This window comes from Podarcis vaucheri (genome assembly GCF_965113315.1).
Source record: "Podarcis vaucheri genome assembly, chromosome: 7".
NCBI classification, from domain to species: domain Eukaryota; kingdom Metazoa; phylum Chordata; class Lepidosauria; order Squamata; family Lacertidae; genus Podarcis; species Podarcis vaucheri.
The window spans coordinates 89,160,068-89,185,664 of record NC_138765.1 but is presented as its reverse complement, the minus strand read 5'-3'; the positions used below and the strand labels follow the sequence as shown (position 1 = coordinate 89,185,664).

At 46.8% G+C, this 25,597-nt stretch overlaps 1 protein-coding gene across 4 annotated transcripts in view; it reads left to right on the top strand.

The window, feature by feature from the left end:
* Positions 1-351: 351 nt before the first annotated feature.
* Positions 352-25,597, top strand: part of CMKLR1 (chemerin chemokine-like receptor 1) — a 38,691-nt gene continuing 13,445 nt past the window's right edge. Inside the window, exons 1-2 of one of the 4 annotated variants that reach the window (XM_082230402.1) lie at positions 352-842; positions 9,162-9,328. The gene's annotated coding sequence lies outside the window, so the exon portion shown is untranslated. Of the gene's footprint in view, positions 843-9,058; positions 9,333-25,597 lie in introns of those variants that run through there. The other 3 variants (XM_082230399.1, XM_082230401.1, XM_082230400.1) reach the window with 3 other exon arrangements.

Below are 25,597 nucleotides of genomic sequence, written 5' to 3'. Positions count from 1 at the left end.
GGGTTGTCATACGTCTGGACATAGCTAGGATTTTGCAAAAACAGACAAACTCAACAACTTTTGTGTCCATTGAGGTATCTTGCTGGTCACTGTGAGGACAGGATGAGCATTTGGCCTGATCAGCAAACCCATCTTATGTTCTTATGTTCTAACTCTTGTAGGGAGACCCCTTTAACCTGAATAGCCCCCCCCCCCAATGATGTCCCCATCTGCAGAGTGCAGCCTGTTGCACCTTCATCAGATAAAACAGACCAGCCTCTCTTCCAAAGACCTCAGTTCCTTTGATTTTTCTGAACGGTGCCCCAAGCAAAACCCCGGTGTGCTAAAAAAAAGAGAGAAAAGTCTGGCAATGGGTTCTTCCCACTACCAGCACTTATTAGCCTATGGCTTTCCAGCAGGCTGTTTGCCAGCTTTCCTAGGTCAGTGGGTTACACCCTCTCCTTCCAGCTGCTGATTTAAGGGAAGGAATCCCTGCCAAATTTCTCATCCTGATATTCTGGTGGGGCTTGTTTGTTTCCTTTCGTCTTTTTCTCTTCCTCCGTTCTTTAAAAGGGAGATGAAATGCGCACGTTGTGCCTTTATGACTTCAGTTTAGAGGATCTGTGTGTCCTGGGAACAGCCACTTCTGAGGATGAAGAGGAGTCCCAAACGTTTTCTGAGCATGTGCAAAGGGCATCGCCTCTGCTGAAGGACTTTCTCTGTTACCAGCTCCTTGGAAAGAACTTGGAAATGTTCCTCTCTGCCTTGATGCAACGGTTTGGAGAGATCGGTGCAGCTTCTCTCGGGGAAGAAAAGTGTGAGCTACGAGGCAGAAGCGGTGGAAAATTCAACTAATCCCAAAGGTATTTCCTTCTCATGTTTTGCTTTCATCTAACAAACTCTGTGTTTAGAGTCAGCTAAAACTTGCAGAACTTGAGGGGCTGGTTCGAAAGAGAGCCCTCTGGAAGCTCTTAGTTGTTCTGTCAGTTTGGCAAAGGCCAGTTTTGCTCAGATGGGATGAAAGAGAATGGATGTTTGAAACGAGGCCATCTCAGTCTTGAGTTTGGATTTCTCCCCCTGCCAAATATGTATATTTGGGTTTCAGAATTGAATTCTGGTATTTAAAAAGGCTTGTCTCCTGATTGGTTGTGCAAATGAAGTTAGCACAGAATTATTTGACTCAATGCCATTTCAAATAGTTAGCTGATACCATCAAATGTGGTCTGCTGTTAAAAATGCGCTGGAAGCCAGGTGTAGATGTTGAGAATAAAATGCGGCCAGAAAAATATTTGCCACCCGGCTTTGCAGAGGAGAATCTGGGGAGTCCCCCCCCCCCGCTTCAGCATTTCTGCTCTGACATCTGTTCGCCTTGGATTCTGTTCTCCTTTTCTGCCCCCGCTTTCTGCAGAGCTGAACTTCAAACGCCAAGCAAGCACATTTTCTCCTGTTCTGAAGTTCTGTGTGGTTGTGAAATAGTTTAATCGGCAAGAAACCTCTGGAAGGGGTGTGCGCACCACAGAGACGCAGTGACTTCACTGCGCTGTGTAATCCAAAAACCATTTCCCTACTGAAAGCTGAGACAAGCAGGTGTTGCGAAGGCGTTTTCCACCAGGGTCCAGAGTGCCTGGCTTCGGAGCTGCTTTCGCAACAGAGAATCACAGAACTGGGAGCACCAATAGGTCATTTAGTCCACCTTCTGCCATTTATTTTAAAAAATATATATTACTCATTTACCTTCTTTAACTTGTTAGATATGAGCAAAGTGCTACCAGCTCCACCCCTGCCCTGAAATCACTGGGAATCTTATGCAGTCACTCATGGGCTTCTCCTGAGATGTCCAAAGGAATTGTTGACACACTTCTAAGTAAACTTTCCCCACCTTAAGGACTAGAAACCTATCTTTAAATAAAGAAGCCTCAATGTCAGCTAGCTTCAAGCCTTACTTTGGGGCTTCCATTGGTCACTTGAACAGCCATTATGGGACTAGATATGGACTTGGGGTGCTCCAGAAGGGCTTTCCTGATGTTTGAATTTATTATTGAATGAATCCCGGCCCAGTAGACCTGAAGGAGCGTCTCCACCCCCATTGTTCTGCCCGGACACTGAGGTCCAGTGCTGAGGGCCTTCTGGCGGCTCCCTCCCTGTGAGAAACGAGGTTATAGGGAACCAGGCACAGGGCCTTCTCAGTGGTGTGCCCACCCTGTGGAATGCCCTCCCATCAGATGTCAAGGAAATAAACAACTATCTGACTTTTAGAAGACATCTGAAGGCAGCCCTGTTTAGGGAAGTTTTTAATGACTGATGTTTTATTCCAGGCATAGGCAAACTCGGCCCTCCAGATGTTTTGGGACTACAACTCCCATGATCCTAGATAACAGGACCAGTGGTCAGGGATGATGGGAATTGTAGTCCGAAAACATCAGGAGGGCCGAGTTTGCCTGTGCCTGTTTTATTCTGTTTTTAATATTTTGTTGGGAGCCGCCCAGAGTGGCTGGAGAAACACAGCCAGTTGGATGGGGGAATGTATGCATGTAAAGGTAAAGGTAACGGGACCCCTGACCATTAGGTCCAGTCATGGCTGACTCTGGGGTTGCGGCGCTCATCTCGCTTTATTGGCTGAGGGAGCCGGCGTACAGCTTCCAGGTCATGTGGCCAGCATGACTAAGCCGCTTCTGGCAAACCAGAGCAGTGTACAGAAACACCGTTTACCTTCCCGCTGGAGTGGTACCTATTTATCTACTTGCACTTTTGGGCTTGCTTTCGAACTGCTAGGTTGGCATGAGCAGGGACCGAGCAATGGGAGCTCACCCCGTTGTGGTGATTCAAACCACCGACCTTTTGATCGGCAAGTCCAAGGCTCTGTGGTTTAACCCACAGCGCCACCCGCGTCCCTACGTATGTATGTATGTATGTATAAATAAATAAATAAAATTTCCCAAGACAGCTTTTAAATTTATTCCCCCCCTCTGCCCAACCACTATTGTGTGATGGGGTGGGGAATTAGTGTGCATACCCATGTATGTGAGTGTGTGTACCTGTGTTTCATAGAACCATAGCAGAGTTAGAAGGCACCCCAGGACTCATCTAGTCAAACCCTCTGCAATGCAGAAAACACAAGGGCAGTTTTATTTCTTTTTTCTTTTCTTTTTTTCTGTTTTTGGGCCTGGAATTGAGTTTATTTATTTTCTCCAAATAAATTTTTATTGTTTTCTTTAAATAACCTTTCCCCAACAATCCATACATTTGTCAAAATATATACCCTTTGACTCTGCTGAGTCCTGACTTCCCTCCATCCCTTCAATTGGCATCACCTGTCGCATTTTTATCGCGTATTTTATTCTTACATCTCTACTATTTTACATTATAGGTTACATTATATTCCATTATAATTCGGTCCTGCTAGTGTCTTTAAGCTTTTACAGTTCTCCTTTAAATACAGTGGTACCTAGGGTAAGTACTTAATTCATTCCGGAGGTCCGTTCATAACTGAAACTGTTCTTAACCTGAGGTACCACTTTAGCTAATGGGGCCTCCTGCTGCCACTGTGCTGCCAGAGCACAATTTCTGTTCTCATCCTGAAGCAAAGTTCTTAACTCGAGGTGCTATTTCTGGGTTAGCAGAGTCTGTAACCTGAAGTGTATGTAACCCGAGGTACCACTGTACTCAATAAATTTACTCCAGTTATTCTGGTATCTCTGGTCATCCTGGTCCCAGATCCTTCCTGTCAATTTGGCAAATTCCACAAAGTCTGTCATCTTCATCTGCCACCCCATAATAGTAGGTATGTCTTGTGTTTTCCATTTTTGGGCCAGTAGAATCCTTGCGGAAGCTGTGACATACATAAATAGTCTTCGGTCTTTTATTTTAATTTCCCTTCCCATTAGACCAAGCAGAAAAGGCATACTTAAATATCTTTTAAAGCTCAGTATAAATTAACTCCCAGAATTTTTTCACCTTGTCACAGGTCCACCACATGTGATAATATCCTCCGTCTACTTCTTTACATTTCCAGCATCTTCTATCCCTCTTCCTATACATTTTAGCCAATTTTGTTGGCATTAAATGCCATCTGTAAAATCATTTTTAGTAAGTTCTCTTTCAAAGCCATACATCCAGTGAATCTCAAACCCTCATTCCATAATTTTATCCATGCTTCCAATTCAATATAGTGCCCAAAATCTATGAGGGTGTTTTTATTTCTTGTGTGTCCTGTGTGCGATTTATGGGTGTGGCCACGCCCATCATTGGTTTGGTCACACCCTCTGCTGAAACATGGCCCCCGGACACTGGGCAAATGGGAAATGTGGCCCTTGGGTCAGAAAAGTTCCCCCACCTCTCCATGCAGAAAGATTCCCAGCTCAGTTCCAGCATCTATGGCTGGAAGGATGGGGCTGAGGGCATAGCTGTCAAGCGTCCCTTATTTGGAGGGACAGTCCCTTATCCCAGCGCCATGTCCCGCTGCTGTCCCTTATTGATGGATGTCCCTTAAATTTCCCGGGTTTCAAAGGAAGCAGTTCCTCTCCCTCCCTCCCTGCTGGCCAGGGAGGAGGGATGCTCCAACTGTGTTGCTTGGCTGCCCGGCCCGCCCCCCTCCGGCCTCCTCTCACCAGCCTCGGCCCCTGGGAGCCCCTCCCCACCGGGACTGGCGGGAGCCTCGGGCCCTTCCGCCGTCATCCTCCTCGTGGCCGCCGAACTGAGCGTCTTTGCCTGGGACCTCCCCTCTGCCCGTTGCCGCCACTCCCGCTCCCACTAGGCCATACTGCGGCTTTGCTGCCGAAGGACCCAGATAAGATGGGCAGCTGAGGAGCCTTGAGAGGAGAGCGAGGGCAACCTATGAATTGCTGAGGAGCCTTGAGAGGAGAGCGAGGGCAACCATAGAGAAAGCAGTTCAGAGAGAGGAGGAAGAGGAAGAGGCGGAGGCGCGGGCAGGTGTTCCAAGGGCTACAAGGGAAGGACCGCAAGTGCTTCTCCCATAGATTTGTAGTGGTAGACTAGCATAGATGGTCTGATCTGCGGGTTTGCTTCGGGCGCTATTTCCCCCCTTCTCCCGCCCCACCTGATGGAATTGAGAGCTGCAGATGGAGCATGAGAGAAAAGATACAGAACTGCAGCAGCATCTTCGTAGCTTGGACTTCGTTTTGCCGAAAAGTGGTTGCTGCTTGTAGTTATTTAATTGCAGTGTTTCATCAGCTGGTGTCTTGAGCAGCAACCTCTGGAAACGAAGGGCTAAAAACCGGTGCTGCTTTCCCAAATTATCTGGTCCCTTTTAACTTCATATTTCAGCTGGTTGACTGAAATCCCTTATTTTGGCTGCTGGTCCCTTATTTTCAAGGCTGTAAGTTGACAGCTATGGCAGAGGGAGATGTCAAGATGCTGGAAAGCCATTGCCACTGGAACAGAGGGAGTGGTGTTATACTGAAACAGACTATTGGTCCACCTTGCTCCGTATTTTCTGCTGTCTTGCAGTGTCTGTCCAGGATTTCAGACATTAACTGCCCCAAATCCATCCTCGTGGATGGCTCACGACATTCTGTAGCAAAAAAAGGAAAAGGAAAAGTTTCTATTCCTGGAGGATTCTAGCATCCTGTAGTCGTCATTGGTTGGAGAAAGCGGAAAGCATTGGTTGTGCATCTGGTGGGTTTCTCAAATGCTGGCACCAGAGTCAGCCTTGTCGCAGAGAGAAGGCAGGAAGCCGGCCTTCTATCAGGCCAGCCTGTTTCCTACACAGCCCAGGATTTACTCAGACTAGCAGCCGCTCTCCAGAGCCTCTGGCTGCTGTGTAGGGAGGGGTGACTCTGCCAGATGTAGCTTCTCATTTTCCCAGCCTTAAGTGCAGCTCTCCACATCAGGTTGTGAATCGGTCCCCCTCCCCTTCTTCTTAAAGTCTCACCAGCGTTTTAGTGTGAATCTGATCAGGGACGCGGACTTATAAAAAATATTGGGGGGGCCCGGGAAAGCTCGTGAAATGTAAATAAGCTCATGAATATGCAAATAAGCTCATGAATATGCAAATAAAGTGGCGCCGCCCCCTCGTGAGCGAATAGGGGAGAGCGTGCTGCTGCCTATTAATCAGCTCCGGAACAGCTGATATGCGGGAAACCTGGGGCTAGAGGCAGAAGCCCCCGCCCCCGGGGATTCCCCTGTTCTCGCGGGGGACGGCCGGGGCTCTCCGGCTAGGGCGCGCGGCTGGCTGGCTGGCTGGGGAGGGAGCAGGTGGGGAGGAGGCGGGGGACGGCGGCAAGGGCGCCCGAGATTATTGGGGGGGCTGAGCCCCCCCAAAAAATTTTTTGAGGGGGCTCAAGCCCCCTCAAGCCCCATGGAGTCGGCGCCTATGAATCTGATATATACTCAGAGTCGAGACTGGATTTCATGCTCTTTATTCAGCTCATAGTGGTGAGGAGGAATCAAAGTTCCCCCAGAATGTCTGCTTTATATATATTATTTACACAATGGGCCCCATGTGATTGGCTAATTCCGGGATTCACCTGTAGGCCAATCAGGTTGCGGATTCGCTTCGACCTGGAGCTGGATTGGGTGGCTCCTGTGGACCAATCAGACTGCTGCATTCTGGACCCTATTGTTCTAGGACCAATCAGACTGCTGCATTCTGGACCCTATTGTTCTAGGACCAGTCAGACTGCTGCCTTTTGGATCCTATTCAACTCAGTGCATAACAGAATCCCTCCTTATATACATACTTTTGCAGACCATTCAAGTGTGGCTATTTTCCAGGGGCCGTCCCAGATTTACAGAAGCCGTCCCGGTTTCTGATTTGATCTCAAAATGTCCCACCTTTTCCATAGAACACCCCTATTTTCATTGGATAAATGTTGGAGAGTATGGAGTTATGAGTCTCCTGAGCCAAGGAGATAAGTAACTATACAACCTTTAGAAGACATCTGAACGCAGCCCTGTAGAGGGAAGTTTTTTTTAAAAAATGTTTAATGTTTTATTATGTTTTTATATATGTTGGAAGCTGCCCAGAGTGGTTGGGGCAACCCCATCAGATGGGTGGGGTATAAATAATGAAATAAGAGCTCAGTTTGGTTTGGGTACAAAAAATAAATTCCTAGGCACGCTATCACTTCTTTCTAATTATATGTGTTTTTCACCTGGCTTGGGCTGGTAAATCTTTTGATTCTAGTAGCAAACATCTCACTCCTGCTTTGCTGGGCTTGTCCAACATGGGTTGTGTGTTCTTTTCTTTTATAATAATTTTTATTTGGTTTTACAAATATTAATTTATAACAATCTAAATTACATATCCATATTTAGTGATTTCTCCAAATCTCTGGACTTCCCACCTTCCCCTCCACGGGTCCTACTGTACACCCTCTTAACTGCATATTATTTCATAATCCACATTTTATACTTTTCCATATTGTCCATGACATTTGCTCCATTACAAGTGTTACTAAATTCCTGGTAATGTTTTCATTTGTTTACAATGGTCTCCTACTGTAGATAAATTATAAAATTTCCCCATTCTTTATTGAAGTTTTTGTCTTCTTGGTTCCTGAGCCTTCCAGTCAGTTTTGCCATTTCAGTGTAGTCCAAAAGCTTGATTTGCCATTCCTCTCTGGTCCGGACTCTTCTTTCCATCTCTGAGATACCGTAATAACATGTGTGTGGCTGTTGTCACATACAAGAAAAGTCTTTTCTGTTCCCTTGGAATGTTGGTACCTACAGTTCCTAATACATTGGTACCTTGGTTCTCAAAGTTAATCCGTTCCGGAAGTTTGTTCCAAAACCAAAGCGTTCCAAAACCAAGGCGCGGTTTCCCATAGAAACTAATCCAAAATGAATTAAGCAGTTCCAGACTTTTAAAAACAATCCCTAAAACAGCAATTTAACATGAATTTTACTATCTAACAAGACCATTGATCCATAAAATGAAAGCAATAATCAATGTACTGTACTATAAAATAAATAAGACAGTATTGTAGATGATAATTTTTTTTTTAATTTTTCTTACCTGCACTGATGATAGTCATTGTTTGGATGGGGGGCTTTTATCCATTTCCGTAGTCACACAATCAATCAATCAATCAATCAGTAGCTGAACTGGGTTCTACACAGTCACAAAAACAAATTAACCAAAAAAGCCTCAAAAACAAAAATGCAAAATAAATAGCAAAAACAAAAGCGCCAAACTTAATCCTTTCCAGAAGTACATTTGACTTCCGAAATGTTTGAAAACCAAGGCCCAGCTTCTGATTGGTGCAGATGCCCCAGAAACAATAGCCGACAGCCGCATTGGATGTTCGGCTTCCGAAAAACATTCTAAAACTGGAACACTTACTTCTGGGTTTTCGGTGTTTGAGAACCAAGGCATTTGAGAACCAAGGTACCACTGTAATGAAGCTTCTGGTTGTTGTTTTTTTACAAAAGTTATTTTAAACATTTTTTTCAATTCGTTATATATCATTTCCCAGAATGCTTTCATTACCTTACACGTCCACCACATACAATAAAAGGTACCTTCTTTTTCTTTGTACTTGTCTTAAAGGTACCTTCTTTTTCTTTGTACTTGTCTTATACATTTTTGCTAACTTAAAGGGTCCCCTGACCATTAGGTTGGCAGGAACAGGGACCGAGCAACAGGAGCTCACCCCGTCGTGGGGATTCGAACCACCGACCTTCTGATCGGCAAGTCCTAGGCTCTGTGGTTTAACCCACAACACCACCCACATCCCTTACTTTTGCTAACTTACTAGGATTCAAATACCACCAGTACATCATTTTCATCCAGTTTTCTTTCCGCGTACAACATGCCGAGAATTTCAAATCAATTTCCCATAACCTTTCCCAGTCTGATAGTTGAATATTATGCCCTAAATCCCTCACCCAGTGTAAACACTGGCTGTGTCTTGTGGTGTGGACAACTGGTTGGTGACCCAAAGAACCCTGCTTGCTGCCCGACGAGGCCAGAATTTGCCCCTAGCAGCAAAGATGCTGACCATAGCCTCTTTTTGGAGAAGCGAGGCGACATCCCTGCGATGGCTGATGCAGCTGACTTTGCATGACAGCTGTGGAAGGAAGGAAGACTTCACCACAATTTCTTAGAATAATAAAGCCACTTCCTCACTGAGATGCCAGTACCAGCGGAGGGTGCTTTTGACTGGAACCTCTGCAGCCTAGATCCAAAAGTCCCTCTCTGCTTTTCTCTCTCTTAAATAAAGGGACACCTTGATTTCTTGGCACCAGACAACACACGTCCACTTCAGCAGTCCTCGTAAGAAATGCTGGCTTCATTCAAACGCAGTTGGCCAAATCTGAGCAGCTGTTGATATAGCCCAGGATCAGTTCCTCTGAAGGGTGGACCCAGGAGACTGGCATTTTCCTCACTGTAGGTAAGGTGATTTTCCATCTCACCTCCATCTATTCTAGGATTCATGTGATGATGGGCTGGCCTGATCCTGGTGGCCTCACAGCAGCTAGAGATTGAGGTAGTGATGGGTTGGTGTCCTAAAGGGAGAGAAAGAGACCCCCAGGGTCCCTTCTAATTCTGTGTGACAGACAGACAGACAATGCACTTTATTTAGTGGTGGCTATAGAGCAGGGGTCCCCAACCTTCGGCCCATGGGCCAGAAGTGGCCCACAGAGGCCGTTTAACTGGCCCCCGAGCCACCCCCAAACTGAGCCGCCCACTCGACGAGTTTACTGCGCTGCACTAAACCGGTGCAGTGTGACGCAGGGACTCCCTTCTGCGGCTCCAGAAATTGCTTCTGCGCATGCCCAGATGCTGAAAATTGCTTCTGCACAGGCGCAATTTTCAGCGTCTGGGCATGCACAGAAGCGATTTCCGGTGCCACGGACATGCAGAGATTCGATTTCTGGCGTCGCACTGCACTGGACCAACCCATGAAGGATCTCCGTGGGAATGATCCGGCCCATGCCTGGTAAGCCTTGCCAAGCCCTGCTATAGAGAATGGTAACATTGGGCATTTGCTGGTGGTGCTGTGGGTTAAACCACAGAGCCTAGGACTTGCCGATCAGAAGGTCGGTGGTTGGAATCCCTGGACGGGGTGAGCTCCCGTTGCTCGGTCCCTGCTCCTGCCAACCTAGCAGTTTGAAAGCACGTCAAAGTGCAAGTAGATAAATAGGTACTGCTCTGGCGGGAAGGTAAACGGCGTTTCCGTTCACTGCTCTGGTTTGCCAGAAGCGGCTTATTCATGCTGGCCACATGACCCGGAAGCTGTACGCCGGCTCCCTCAGCCAATAAAGCGAGATGAGTACTACAACCCCAGAGTCGGCCATGACTGGACCTAATGGTCAGGGTCCCTTTACCTCTATAACTAATAGGAGGAGGATTTTGAAGAACTGTTTTGACCCGCAGAAGACGATGCTAGGTCACATGGAACAAAGGTCCTAGCCCAGTGTGCAAAGCATCTTAGTAGGCAATGCTATCACTTCTAGATCCAACCCTCTCATTACTGGTCCCTTTGGCATTGACTGATGGACCCATCCAAGGACTCTCTACTGTCAAATTTCACAGAATCATGGAATTGTTGAGGTGGAAGGGTCATCTAGAGCAGGAAACAGAGCTTTAAAAAATCCCTGACCTCTGTTTAAAAACCTCCAAGGAGGAAGAGATCTCCAAAGTCCATTCCACTGTCAATTAGTTCTTACCCTCAGAAAGTTCTTCCCAATGTTTCATCAGAATCTTCTTGTCATTTGAATCTATCGGTTCAGGTCCTTCCCTCTGGAGTAGCACAATAACAAGCTTGTTTCATCTTCCATGTGACAGCCCTTTAGATATTTGAAAATATTTCTTTTTTATATTCCTGGTTGAAGTTTTTTCTCAGCGCTTTGGCTGAGAAGAAGAGTGGTTTTCTTTTTCTCTTTTTGGGGGGGACGAGGGGGATGGGAATATGTAACCGGATCCCTTCACTTAAGTCAGATGGCTTGTGATCCAAAATCACCACAACTGCAGCTTACCCCTTTAAATAATGCTTTGCACTCCTAAATTAGTTCTTCATCTCTCCCACATAACCGTTTCCCCTTACGAAAAGGTCCTTCAAATATCAAAAGCTTCCATGAGCTTGAACTGAATGTTTGCCCATTTAGATATTTCGATTTAAAAGTAGTGTGGATGAAAATGTCTGTTTTGGTATCTCTCAGTGTCTTATTTCTCCCATATTAAGTTCTCATTTCTCCTGTATTAAGTTTAGTCTTAATAATTTCTCCCGTATTAAGTTTAAGTCTGCACAAAAATGTGTACGAATATTCATGAACATTTCTACTAATATTTTTGATGCAATTTGCTTAATATTGCAAGCAATTTTTTCTTAATACGATTCTTACCAAAAAAAAAAAAGAAAGATGCTCAGATAAATACTTCCATATTGTCTCAAAGTTTTTTTGGAGGCGCAGGGCGGGAGTGTAATGAAAAACTGAAAATAAATTGAGATGTGAATGTTAGAAATTATGTTAATATAAGCCAATACGAAAGACGTGCATATGAAAAATGGGAAGTTGGTGGAAAGAAAGAAGTGTGTGGGAACAGATTTAAATTCCGTACACTTTTTGTTTTTGTTTGGAGAACTGCATTGCAAAATTTGGAGAAGCGTATGGCTGCCTTTCGGTTTGCGAGTTGGTTTGGGAAATGTGAATTAGGTCACTTTGTGTTAGGATGCAAATTTCTGAACAAATTTCTGCTCCATCCCTAGTGTCGCAAGGGAGGACTATTTCCTAAAACTCACTACATTTATGTACAAATTCACTTTCTTCGTTAAAAAGAAAAGAAAAAGAAGTTTAGTTTACTGTCCCTTAGTTTCTGTTCTGCTGCTCCCCCACTTTATCTTGTTTTTTTTTATAATAATATTTATTAGTTTTCCAACAAATTGAACACAACACTGCAATAAACCAAAAAAGAAAAAACATACAATAATACAATACAATACAAAAAAAACCAAAACTGCAAAACACTCACATACAACTAACAAAACAAAACAAAAACCATTTAAAACACAGTCCAATTTCAATATCTTATCTTTCTTTCACTAATTTCCACGACCTCCTCACACCTCCCTTTTTGTATTCCACTTCTATTAATTGTTTCAGCAATTCCTTTCCATCTTCCTCTGTTTTCTATCCTATAATTGTCTTAACACATTCTAACCTTATTTTCCCCTTTAATGCTCTAATAATCTATTTATACTTAATTCCTTATAACATTTCTACTAAAGGCATATAACTTCATTCCAACATCTTTCTAACATTCATTAATTTTACAATATTTCTGTAAATAGTTTTTAAACTTTTTCCACCAACTCTTCTCCCTGGTCTCGGATTCTGCCAGTCATTTCCACCAATTCCATGTAGTCCATCAACTTCATCTGCCATTCTTCCCTGGTGGGTAAATCTTGTGTCTTCCAATATTTCGCGATGAGTATTCTTGCTGCTGTTGTTGCATACATAAAAAAAGTTCTATCCTTCTTTAACACCAATTGGTCGACCATGCCCAGGAGAAAGGCCTCTGGTTTCTTAAGGAAGGTATATTTAAATACCTTTTTTATTTCATTATAAATCATCTCCCAGAATGCCTTAATCCCTGGGCACGTCCACCAAAGGTGAAATGTACCTTCAGTCTCATTACATTTCCAACATTTATTATCGGGCAAATGGTAGATTTTTTGAAGCTTAACTGGTGTCATGTACCACCTATAAGTCATTTTCATTAAATTTTCTCTTAAGGCATTACATGCTGTAAATTTCATACCTGTGGTCCATAACCGTTCCCAGTCAGCCATCATTATGTTATGTCCAACATCTTGTGCCCTCCCCCACTTTATCTTGATTGTCTTTCTCTTGTTGAGAAGTCTTTGAGAACTTTGTATCAGAAGTTCCTGGCCATTGAGAAGCCACTTGTAGGGATGGTAAGTGGGGCATTCCCAAGGCCTCCCAACCCCCCGCTGTGGGTCATCAGCATATTAAAGGTAAAGGTAAAGGGACCCCTGACCATTAGGTCCAGTCGTGGCCGACTCTGGGATTGCGGCGCTCATCTCGCTTTATTGGCCGAGGGAGCCGGCGTACAGCTTCCAGGTCATGTGGCCAGCATGACTAAGCCGCTTCTGGTGAACCAGAACACTGCACGGAAATACCATTTACCTTCCCGCCGGAGCGGTACCTATTTATCTACTTGCACTTTGACGTGCTTTTGAACTGCTAGGTTGGCAGGAGCAGGGACTGAGCAACGGGAGCTCACCCCATTGTGGGGATTCGAACCGCTGACCTTCTGATCAGCAAGCCCTAGGCTCTGTGGTTTAACCTACAGCGCCACCCGTGTCCCATCAGCATATTACTGACATAATAATAATAATAATAATAATAATAATAATAATAATTTATTATTTATATTCCACCCATCTGGCTGAGTTTCCCCAGCCACTCTGGGTGGCTCACAATCGAGTGTTAAAAACAATACAGCATTAAATATTAAAAACTTCCCTAAACATACTCCAAAACTCTGGATAACCCCATTCAGTCGTTTCATGTAGATGTTAGGCTTAGGGATAATGACAGGGAATAAAATCAAACCCTGAAGTCTCCATGGGGTTGAAGAACACTCCCCAAGCATCAACCTCTGGAAACAACCACCCAAGCAGGACCAGAACCACTGCAAAGCGGTGCGATGCCACCAGCCGCTACAGTCCCAGATTTACGTATAAACTAAACAAGCTATAGCTTAGGGCCCCACTTTCTTGGGGGCCCCAAAAAAGTTTAAAGGAAAAACAAACCTGGATGTACATTTCCAAATAATAATAATAATAATAATAATTTATTATTTATACCCCGCCCATCTGGCTGGGTTTCCCCAGCCACTCTGGGCGGCTTCCACAGAAACCAAAAAACACTAAAATATCATACATTAAAAGCTTCCCTGAATAGGGCCGCCTTAAGATGTTTTCTGAATGTCAGGTAGTTTTCCATCACCTTGACATCCGATGGGAGGGCATTCCACAGGGCGGGCGCCACCACCGAAAAGGCCCTCTGCCTGGTTCCCTGTAGCTTCGCTTCTCGCAATGAGGGAACCGCCAGAAGGCCCTCGGCGCTGGACCTCAGTGTCCGGGCAGAACGATGGGGGTGGAGACGCTCCTTCAGGTATACTGGGCCGAAGCCGTTTAGGGCTTTAAAGGTCAACACCAACACTTTGAATTGTGCTCGGAAACGTACTGGGAGCCAATGTAGGTCTTTCAAGACCGGTGTTATGTGGTCTCGGCGGCCGCCCCCAGTCACCAGTCTAGCTGCCGCATTCTGGATTAGTTGTAGTTTCCGAGTCACCTTCAAAGGTAGCCCCACGTAGAGCGCATTGCAGTAGTCCAAGCGGGAGATAACTAGAGCATGCACCACTCTGGCCAGACAGTCAGCGGGCAAGTAGGGTCTCAGCCTGCGTACCAGGTGGAGTTGGTAGACAGCTGCCCTGGATACAGAATTGACCTGTGCCTCCATGGACAGCTGTGAGTCCAAAATGACTCCCAGGCTACGCACCTGGTCCTTCAGGGGCACAGTTACCCCATTCAGGACCAGGGAGTCCTCCACACCAGCCCGCCCCCTGTCCCCCAAAAACAGTACTTCTGTCTTGTCAGGATTCAACTTCAATCCATTAGCCGCCATCCATCCTCCAACCGCCTCCAGGCACTCACACAGGACCTTCACCGCCTTCACTGGTTCTGATTTGAAAGAAAGGTAGAGCTGGGTATCATCTGCATATTGATGGACACCCAGTCCAAACCCCCTGATGATCTCTCCCAGCGGCTTCATATAGATGTTAAAAAGCATGGGGGAGAGGACGGAACCCTGAGGCACCCCACAAGTGAGGGCCCAAGGGTCTGAACACTCATCCCCCACCACCACTTTCTGAACACGGCCCAGGAGAAAGGAGCGAAACCACTGTATAACAGTGCCCCCAGCTCCCAACCCCTCTAGACGGTCCAGAAGGATGTTATGGTCGATTGTATCAAAGGCCGCTGAGAGATCCAGCAGAACTAGGAAACAACTCTCACCTTTGTCCCTAGCTCGCCGGAGATCATCAACCAGTGCGACCAAGGCAGTTTCAGTCCCATGATGAGGCCTGAACCCTGATTGGAAGGGATCCAAATGGTCCGCATCCTCCAGGCGTGCCTGGAGTTGTTCAGCAACCACACGCTCAATCACCTTGCCCAAGAATGGAAGATTTGAGACTGGGCGATAGTTGGCCATACTGGCCGGGTCTAAAGATGGTTTTTTAAGAAGCGGTTTAATGACCGCCTCTTTCAGCGGATCTGGGAATGTTCCCTCACAGAGGGAAGCATTCACCACCCCGCAGAGCCCATCGCCCAGCCCTTCCCGGCTAGCTTTTATAAGCCAGGATGGGCAAGGATCAAGGAGACAGGTGGTTGGTTTCACTCGTCCAAGCAGCCTGTCCACATCCTCGGGGGTAACGGATTGAAATTGATTCCATGCAACTTGACCAGACAGGGCTCTAGCACTCTCCCGCCCCAGCCCTGCTCCCACGGTGGTGTCTAGCTCCTTCCGAATATGAGTGATTTTATCTGCAAAAAACTTTGCAAAATCGTTGCAGGAGATCTTGGGGTCTTTACAAGGCCCCGATGGTAAAGGTGGTTCCGTTAAATTGCGGACCACCTGAAAGAGTCTCCTGCTACTATTTTCTGCAGATGCAATAGAGGCGGTGAAGAAAGTCTTCTTCGCCGTCGCTATCGCCACTTGGTAGGCTCGACGTTGAGCTCTAACCTGTGTCCGGTCAGATTCGGAGTGAGTTTTCTGCCACCGACGCTCTAGCCGTCTCAGCGATTGTTTCATCGCCCTCAGCTCCGAAGAAAACCACGGGGCTGTCCTGGCTCCATGCAATCGGAGAGGGCGCTTCGGAGCCAGACAGTCGATAGCCCTGGTTAACTCCGCATTCCAGCGGGCCACCAGGGAATCAGCTGAAAGGCCATCAACATGGGATAAAGCATCCCCTACCACTCTCTGGAAACCATTTGGATCCATTAAGTGGCGGGGGCGGACCATCCGAATTGGTCCCACCTCCCTGCAGAGGGGAAGGGTCGCGGAGAAGTCCAGTTGCACCAGGAAGTGATCTGACCATGGCACTTCTTTGGTTTCATTTTTACTTAGTGTCAGATCACCCACGTCGCTAGAGGTGAATACCAGGTCTAAGGCATGTCCATGACTATGAGTTGGGCCCAACTTATTCAGGGACAGCCCCATGGAGGCCATGCTTTCCACGAAGTCCCGAGCGGCCCCTTGTAAGGTCGTGTCGGCGTGGATGTTAAAATCCCCTAGGACAACCAAACTAGGTGTCTCCAGGAGAACATCCGCCACGACCTGAAGCAGCTCGGACAGGGAATCCTTGGTGCAGCGGGGAGGTCGGTACACCAAAAGGAATCCTGTACTGCCCCTATTGCCCAACTTCCAGAACATGCACTCAGAAAACTGGGTCTTCCCAGTAGGACGCCTGGTGCAGACTAATGACTTCCTAAAAATCACTGCAACCCCCCCTCCCCGCCCACATGACCTGGGTTGCTGTGCGTAAGAGAAACCTGGCGGGCAGGCGGCAGCAAGGACGGGCCCATCTGTCTCATTCAACCAGGTCTCTGTCACACAAGCCAGGTCAAATCCTCCATCCACAATCAGGTCGTGGATGGCAGTGGTTTTATTCACCATTGACCTGGCATTACACAGCAACACCTTCAGGTTATGTGGGTTTCCCCTGTTGATTCCAGTATCCATCTGGTCAAGGCCAGACCCGGAGGCAGGGATAGTCTTCAAACAACGACTAAACCTGCCTCCTCGGTAATGACATGGTCTGGTCTTAGCGTAACTCCGCCTCCTGCCCATGATCACCGAGATCGGATGTCCCAGTGCTTCCCCCCCTGTGGAGCTTGTCCCAGCCATCGTGTTGGCTGGGGCCTCACTCCCAGGCAGCCCTGATCCCACCCCTTAAAAACAAAACACAAACTATACAGAACCAATAAAACAACAGAAAACAAAAACAGAACAATTACACTAAAATTAATCCCCAACCAAATATCCATTACACCCACCCACCCCCAGCAAGAGAAAAAAGGAAAAAAAGAAATACAAATTTAAATTGCCACCGACTGCTTGAGGACATTTTAAAACACATTAGAACAGGGAAGCAATTGCAGAACACTTCCCAGCTTCCCCAAAAGTTTGTTCCAAATAAGGGCCTGGGCCACGCCCCCTGGGCCAGTTGGAAAAGGCCCTGGAAGGGAACAGGCCCTGCAGTCCTCACCCAGCCGATGGTAAAAAAGTAAGTAAAAAAACAAATAAAATAAAACCCACATACAGCAACAGTGTTTTGTGTTGTGTGGGCTCCTATGATGTAAGTAATGGGCCCCGCCTACTAGCCTGCTCCCTAAAATATCACTGGTTTGCCCATTTCTATATATAGGGTGGGACATGGGTGGCGCTGTGGGTTAAACTACAGAGCCTAGGACTTGCCGATCAGAAGGTCAGCGGTTTGAATCCCCGCGACGGGGTGAGCTCCCGTTGCTCGGTCCCAGCTCCTGCCAACCTAGCAGTTCAAAAGAATGTCAAAGTGCAAGTAGATAAATAGGCAGGAAGGTCAACGGTGTTTCCGTGCGCTGCTCTGGTTCGCCAGAAGCAGCTTAGTCAATCTGGTCACATGACCCAGAAGCTGTACACCAGCTCCCTTGGCCTATAGAGCAAGATGAGCGTGCATCCCCCGAGTTGGCCACGACTGGACCTAATGGTCAGGGGTCCCTTTACCTTTACCTATATATAGGGTGCCTACGTTCTGCATGGACTGGTTGCATGGCAACATGTACAAATGGCTTTAGATACCTATTAGGTCCATAAATTACCATGTAGCATATATTCAACACAAAAAACCAGCGACCATTTGTTGTTGACAAAGGACAGCTGGACATATAAAAGGCCTCATTACCTTCAGTAGCTTAGGGCCTCATTAAACCTAAATCCAGCCCTGCACCCCTAACTTGGACAGCCACTCCAGAAGGATCCCATGGCTGATGGTATCGAAAACCGCTGAGAGGTCAAGGAGAATTAACAAAGTCACATTTCTCCTCTGTCTTCCAACAGAGGACATAGTCGATCTTGCAAAGCTGATTAGCTATACTGTCTTCAAGGGCAGCCCCATGTAAATTGGATTACAGTAATCTAGTTAGAAGGCTGCTAGGCTATGGCAAGGCCGTCTCAGTCCAGGAATGGCCTTAGCTGGTGTAAAGGGATCCCTGACCATTAGGTCCAGTCGTGACCGACTCTGGGGTTGTGGTGCTCATCTCGCTTTATTGGCCAAGGGAGCCGGCGTACAGCTTCCAGGTCATGTGGCCAGCATGACTAAGCTGCTTCTGGCGAACCAGAGCAGTGCACGGAAACACCGTTTACCTTCCTGCCGGAGCAGTACCTGTTTATCTACTTGCACTTTGAGGTGCTTTCGAACTGCTAGGTTGGCAGGAGCAGGGACCGAGCAACAGGAGCTCACCCCGTCGCGGGGATTCGAACCGCCGACCTTCTGATCAGCAAGTCCTAGGCTCTGTGGTTCAACCAACAGCGCCACCCACGTCCCTTTCTTAACTGGTGTAACAGCTGAAAAATACACTTCATGGTGGTAATAGTGCTGAATCGATGAGGAGCCGCAGGCTACAAATTTGCTCCTTCGAGGAGAGTGTGACTCAATATGGAACAGGCTGTTTACCTAATTCCCAGACAGGTTAACCACCTGCCCACAACATCTCTTTCTTTTTATCAGGATTTATTCTGAAATATTTCCTTCAAAGTCCCCCTCTAAAGACAGGGAAACTGAGGCGAGGTTTGGCGTGACTTACTGAAATCCCCCTGCTATTTCCTCGTGAAAGTCCAATTTCTTTAAGGTCAGGCCTTTTTTTTCTTTTGTGCAATACAAAAGACTCCTCACATTTCAGTGTGAAGGGATGGAAAGGTTAAGAAAGAAAGAACGAAGCAAAAAAAAAAAATTGCTTGCGGGGATTTTCTTTTGCAGAAGTGAAAACAATGTATTTGCAATGGTTGGACCAGGAAAGCAAAACAGATGGAGGGGGGAATGAAGGAAGTGTAGAGATTTTGGAAGGTTGGCTGCCGCGACGATTTCAATTCTCTCCTTGTTTGCGTAGTTAAAAGGACATCTGTTCATAGTTCCCTCTTGCAGATTTCTCAGTGAGCGTTTTCATCAGGGCTCTGGCATTGAGGAAACGAGAGTTTCCTCATTTAACATCAACATGTTGTGTTCGGATTTCAGCCCTGTGACTCTGGAGGATCTAGACATAAATGGAGGAAGAAAGTGTTAGAAGCAGCCTGGTTTTCAACCAGCTGTGTGTTTTTAAAGGCTTTTGTGGGGGTCAAGGCTTACGCAAAAGAGTAAGCCCATTTTGTCAAGAGAGCTGGAGACGGTTTGAAAGAGGGATTGCCACTTGCGGTGTGAATACTCTTCCTGCTTTTGATACTCTGGTAAACAGGTCTGCCTGACTTTTAAAGTGTTTCCGAAGCCTCGATGGAAGGAGACAGTGGGATGAAAGAAATGTATTTTCGCGTGCGCCCAGTCGCCAAGTGTCGCGCAACTCCAGGGTTTCGTAGAGATTAGTGTCTATTGGAATGAAGGTCACTGGTCTGATTGATATTATTTTATTGCATTTCTCTGCTGCTTTTCGTTCAAATGAATCTCAAGGCGGCTTACAAACAATAAACAACATCAACAGAACAGAGCATCAGAAATGCAGCATAAATCGTGTGGAATAGTTAGCAAGTCATTGATAAAGCAGTTGCAATCTATAAAACCCTGTTAACCAAACAGAAGCTGAAAAATAAGCTGAATATCACAATGACAGCAAAAGTCACATCATCAGAACATAGAACCATAGAATTGTAGAGTTCGACTCATCTAGTCCAATGCAGGAATCTCAGCTAAAGAATCCAGTGCAGTTGGCCAACCAACCTCTGCTTAAAAACCTCCGAAAAAGTAGTCTGCAACCTCCCATGGGAGACTATTCTACTGTTAAACAGCTTTTACTGTCAGAAAGTTATTCCTGATATTTAGTCGTAATCTCCTTTCTTGCAACTTGAAGCCATTGTTTGAGTCCTACCCTCCAGAGCAGGAGAAAATAAGCTTTATTATTTTTTGCATATATATACAACCTGAACATAAGAGTACAGCATTCACACAGCAAGAGCTCTTATCTCCCCATTAATTTTCCAGGGGAGCCCCAAGCCATAGCTTTGGGTCTAGCACATAGTAAGGCATGCCTCTGTCTCCCCAGCATCCAGAATCAGCCAAAACTCTCTCACAAACACGCAGAACTCCTTTCTGGCTCTTTTCCTAGGATGACTTGGCATCCCGCCAGGTGAGGCGGGAAAAGGCCCACCCATTTGTCTCTATGGCAACAGAGCAGCCTCTTTGGATATAGTAAATGGCAGAACTTAACTGGCCAGCCAAAGCCATTACCCTAACAAAGGAACTGGTATGACTGGTTTGGCAGCCTCTTCTGCTGGATTCGAAACATTTCTGGATTGGCTTGGAAAGGACCCAGGCATCATCCAGCCTGACCCACAACCCTATAAGGTAAAGGTAAAGGGACCCCTGACCATTAGGTCCAGTCATGGCCGACTCTGGGGTTGCGGCGCTCATCTCGCTTTACTGGCCGAGGGAGCCGACGTACAGCTTCCGGGTTATGTGGCCAGCATGACTAAGCCGCTTCTGGCAAACCAGAGCAGCACACGGAAATGCCGTTTACCTTCCCGCTGGAGTGGTACCTATTTATCTACTTGCACTTTGACATGCTTTAGAACTGCTAGGTTGGCAGGGACCGAGCAATGGGAGCTCACCCCGTCACGGGGATTCGAACCACCAACCTTCTGATCGGCAAGTCCTAGGCTCTGTGGTTTAACCCACAGCACCACCCGCGTCCTATAGGAAGTGATGCCTCCTCTCAAACCACTTTCAAGCGGGGTAGGACCATAGCTGGGGGCAGAGCAGCTGTGCAATGGTCTGCAAGGATGCCCACCACTGCAAAGGGGTGATGGGCCAAGGAAAGTGATGGGTCAACCTCTTGGAAGGCAAGAAGAGTGGGCATTCAGCAACATGAATAGCACTCTTGCAGTTGAGGTAAGACATACAAGTTGCCTCAGCAAGACCTGGGTTTTATAGCAGGGCTAAGTATGGAGGCCTCACCACTTAAAAAAATTCCCCTGGCAAGTTAAAGAACTGGTGTTTTCTTTCACAACCACTGGTTCCCTTGAAGTAATGGTAATGGTGTTTTCAGCTGTGGAAAATCTCTTCCTGGGACTTTCTTGGTCTCCCAAGAGTCTGGTAGCAGAGGTGTCTCATTGGGGCTGAAGGGAAGGAAGCAGGCTTCTGGAGCCCCCAGACCTATATGCGGCAAATTAGGAAGTGGACTCATCTCTTCCTAAAGAGGAATTGCTGGAGAACTCTGCCTCCAGAGTCCTGATCTGGGGCCATGACAACCTGCTTTGTGTGCTGAAGGTTCCAGTTTCAAATCCTGGCATCTCCCATTAAAGAGGACCCAGAAGCAGGTCATGGGAAAGGCCTCTCTGTGCCTGAGTCCCTGGACACCCGCTGCCAGTCAGTGCAGGTAATACTGGCCAAAATAGGGCAATGGTCAGAGTTGGTAGAAGGCAGCTTGATTGTAGCTTTCTTTAAAACTGAACGGCTTCAGCCTGAAAGAGTCTGATCCTTAACTCTCTATGTAGCAACGTCAAACATCCTAAGGGATGGCAGGCTTTCAGTATGGAACACCTGGCTGGTCAGAAAAATGGGCATGTTAGGAACACAGTATTCAGGAAGTCAATGACTAGCACTTGCTGTGGGAGACTTAAGATGATGGAGCAGAAGAACATTAGTTTTGAACTGGTTCTGGGAGCTGCCCTCACCCTGGCTCTGGGCATCATCAGCCATTGTGGATGCCAGGCTGGTGCTAATGGGCAGTCCCTACACAGCACAGAAATCGGGGGAGATGGAAACCACAGTGAGATGGAAACCAGAGAGGGGCACTCATGTTATTTGATGGTTTCCCTTCTTGGAAGGTGATGCTGGCTGGTCTATAAAACAGAGGTCAGGTCTACCCCATCTGTAAATTTAAAGGCTTTGGTGCAAGAGTGCATCACTGGTCATCAGTGTGGAGCAAGAGGAGTGATCAGGGCTGGATGGGTCTATTCTCTAAAGGTCAATATGTCCAAACCAGCTGTGGAGACTGTTGCAGCTGTTTGTTAACTGGGGTCTGTTTGCTGCTCCAAGGAAATGCTTTTGGCTCCGTAACTGTCCCAGGATGGATCCAGGGTCCAGCTTCTCCACATGCCAAGCCTTTTGCAGACCAGGCAAGGGGGGGAGGGGACACAAGATTTTTGGGATAAAGAACATCTGTGACCTTTTGTGTGTCCTCCTTCTCCTCTCAGCCACCTACTCAAAATGTGTGCTGCATTTGTACTGAGCAGGCACTTAACAGAAAGATCATGGTAGAACAGGCCCTTTTCTTCCAATGCCCAAAAATTCTGCATCGACGTGCCCCAAATCCTGCAGCCAAGTTGACTGTAGGTAAAGGAACCTCTGACCATTAGGTCCAGTTGTGAACGACTCTGGGGTTGCGGCGCTCATCTTGTTTTACTGGTGGAGGGAACCGGTGTACAGCTTCCGGGTCATGTGGCCAGCATGACTAAGCCGCTTCTGGCGAACCAGAGCAGCACACGGAAACACCATTTACCTTCCTGCCGGAGTGGTACCTATTTATCTACTTGCACTTTGATGTGCTTTCGAACTGCTAGGTTGGCAGGAGCAGGGAGCAACGGGAGCTCACTCCATCACGGGGATTCAAACTGCCCACCTTCTGATTGGCAAGCCCTAGGCTCTGTGGTTTAACCCACAGCGCCACCTGCATCAAGTTGACTCTAGAAATAGTTAATTCACAAGGACATCAACTCTTCATTAGTAGTTGTTGGGAGGTTTTTGGGGGGGGAAGGGGATTCCCAGTGCTGAACCTGAGACATCTGTTCATCCTGTATTTAGACTGCAGGAAAAACTCTGGTCCTCCTAATCTTGTTGGACCCCATCAGCCCCAGGCAGCATAGCCAATGGTGAGGGATGAAGGGAGCTGTAAGGCGGCTGCTTCTGCTTCTTCTTCTTCTTCTTCTTCTTCTTCTTCTTCTTCTTCTTCTTCTTCTGCGATCACTCGTAGTAAGATTGTCTTCCATCAACACAGTTTTAACAGTGAGTCTGTAAGTGACTTTGGAGGCCAATTCTGGATCCACACGTCCTTCCACAGTGGGGACATAGGTTTCCAGGAGGGAGTTGATCACGGTGTCGATTTGCCAAGCGTGCCTTCCTCTTAGCACGTTTCTCCCTTGCATTCTGAGTTTGAGCATCTTCAAAGCCCATTATACCTTTGGTAAAGGCTGTTCTCCGACTGGAGCGCTCACAGGCCAGTGTTCCCCAATTGTCAGTGTTTATCCTACATTTTTAAAGATTTGCCTCGGGAGAGTCTTTAGACCTCTTTTGTTGACCACCAGCATTATGCTTTCCATTTTTAAGTTCGGAATAGAGCAGTTGCTTTGGAAGACGATGATCAGGTACGCACACAACAGTTCAACGAAGTTGATGCTGAAAAATCATTGCTTCGATGCTGGTGATCTTTGCTTCTTCCAGTACACTGGCATTAGTTTGCCTGTCTTCCCAAGTGATGTGTAATTTTATTTTGTTTTTAACATCTGGAGGTCCACAAGTTCCTCAGTCCTGGCTTAGATCATCATGGAACCAGAACAGTTTGTCCCAACATCCACAGAGAAAGCTGTACATGGGTGGACACCCCCACATGAAAGGACAACCAGAACCAGATCATCTGTGAAAATGAACTCAGCGAGTTCTCCAATTCCAGCACAAAACTTATTTCCTGAGCAGTGGGCAATATAAGAATCATCAGGGATTTATTTCCCCCCATTGGATGCATTCTCAGCTTGATTCTGCAGGAGATGTCCTTAGCGAAGACTTCTTTTTTGAACACACATTGCAGACAGTGGATAAGAGCAAAGAAGGAGCCCAGCTTCTGACATTCCCTTCATCTTCTGTTATTTTGCTATATTGGTTGCTATTAATTTTAGCATTGCTTCCAGTCCGCAGATGGTAAAAGAGGCCAATAAAAAACCCCTGCCAGTGTCTTCATGGAGTGCAGTGCCAAAATCTGCCTTCGATCTGCCACCTTCTAAAGGTCTGCCTTTAGCAACTGAAGCTCAGAAACATGCAAAGGAGCAAACGGATTCCCATCCATGGAAAGAGTGCATCTCAAACACCAGACTTTGCACCACCACCACCCAGCAGCTCGCATTTAAAGCCTAGAGAAGAGAAGATTGAGGGCTTAGCCACCATTACCTTTTGCCCTGCTCTTTCCAGGCATAGATCCTTACTTTAAAGCTCCATGTTTGACTTTAAAGCTCCATGAGAGCCCTGCACACCAGAGCTCTCCTTGCAAAAACCTGCTCTTTAAAGCTGAAGTGCAACAAATGGCAATTCGGGCTTTTGGAGGATTGCCATTTGCTCCAATTCAGCTTTAGAGAGTGGGTTTTCATGGGGAAAGTGTGAACAATGCAAGGAAAGCATAAAGGACAGGTAAACGTGGATAAGCCTCAAGAGGTGATGTGATAGCCATCTTCAAATACAGTGGTAACTCAGGTTACATACACTTCAGGTTACATACGCTTCAGGTTACAGACTCCATTAACCCAGAAATAGTACCTCAGGTTAAGAACTTTGCTTCAGGATGAGAACAGAAATTGTGCTCCGGCGGTGCAGCAGCAGCGGGAGGCCCCATTAGCTAAAGTGGTGCTTCAGGTTAAGAACAGTTTCAGGTTAAGAATGGACCTCTGGAACGAATTAAGTACTTAACCCGAGGTACCACTGTACATGGTTCTACCCCTCCTCATGAAATCTCCACAACAATCCTCTGGAGTAGGTTAGGCAGAGAGGCTGTGACTGGATCATGGTCACCCTGTGAGCTTCGTGGGCAAGTTGGAATTTGAACCCAGGTCTCTCCCAGGTCGAGGTCTGATGCTGTAACCACTACACCTCAATATATTGGCTCAGTCTGTGCTCTAGACACAGCATTCCCTGTCCCTTCCATTCCTCTGTTGCCCCATCTTTGACACACCTGTCAGCATCAAGCCACCTTTGCCTCCTTCCACGACCGCCCTCTGTCCCTGGAGAAGCAGCCTAACGCAGACTTACAGAGGGAAGGCTTGGAGTTGAATCTGTGTGCAACGCGACCCACACTTCAGGTGAAAAACAGAGCCTTTCCTGATTGGAAATCTCCAGAGATAGGAGCAGCGGAGTGGGGGAAGGAGATTTCTCTCTCCATCTGTGTGCATCCCAGTGTGCAAAGCCCTCTCTGGCATTTATCAAGGGAAGCATGAAACAACGTTTTGTCACCCTCTATCTTTCCAGCTGGCAAGTCGGGGCTTGGAAAGTGCTTGGCGGATGCTGGCAGTTTACAAATGTGTGGCAGAGCTGCCTGGAGGAAACCACAGAATCATGGAAGGGACCTCAAGGGTCATCTAGCCCAACCCGCCTGCAACACAGGGATCTCAGCTAAAGCACCCC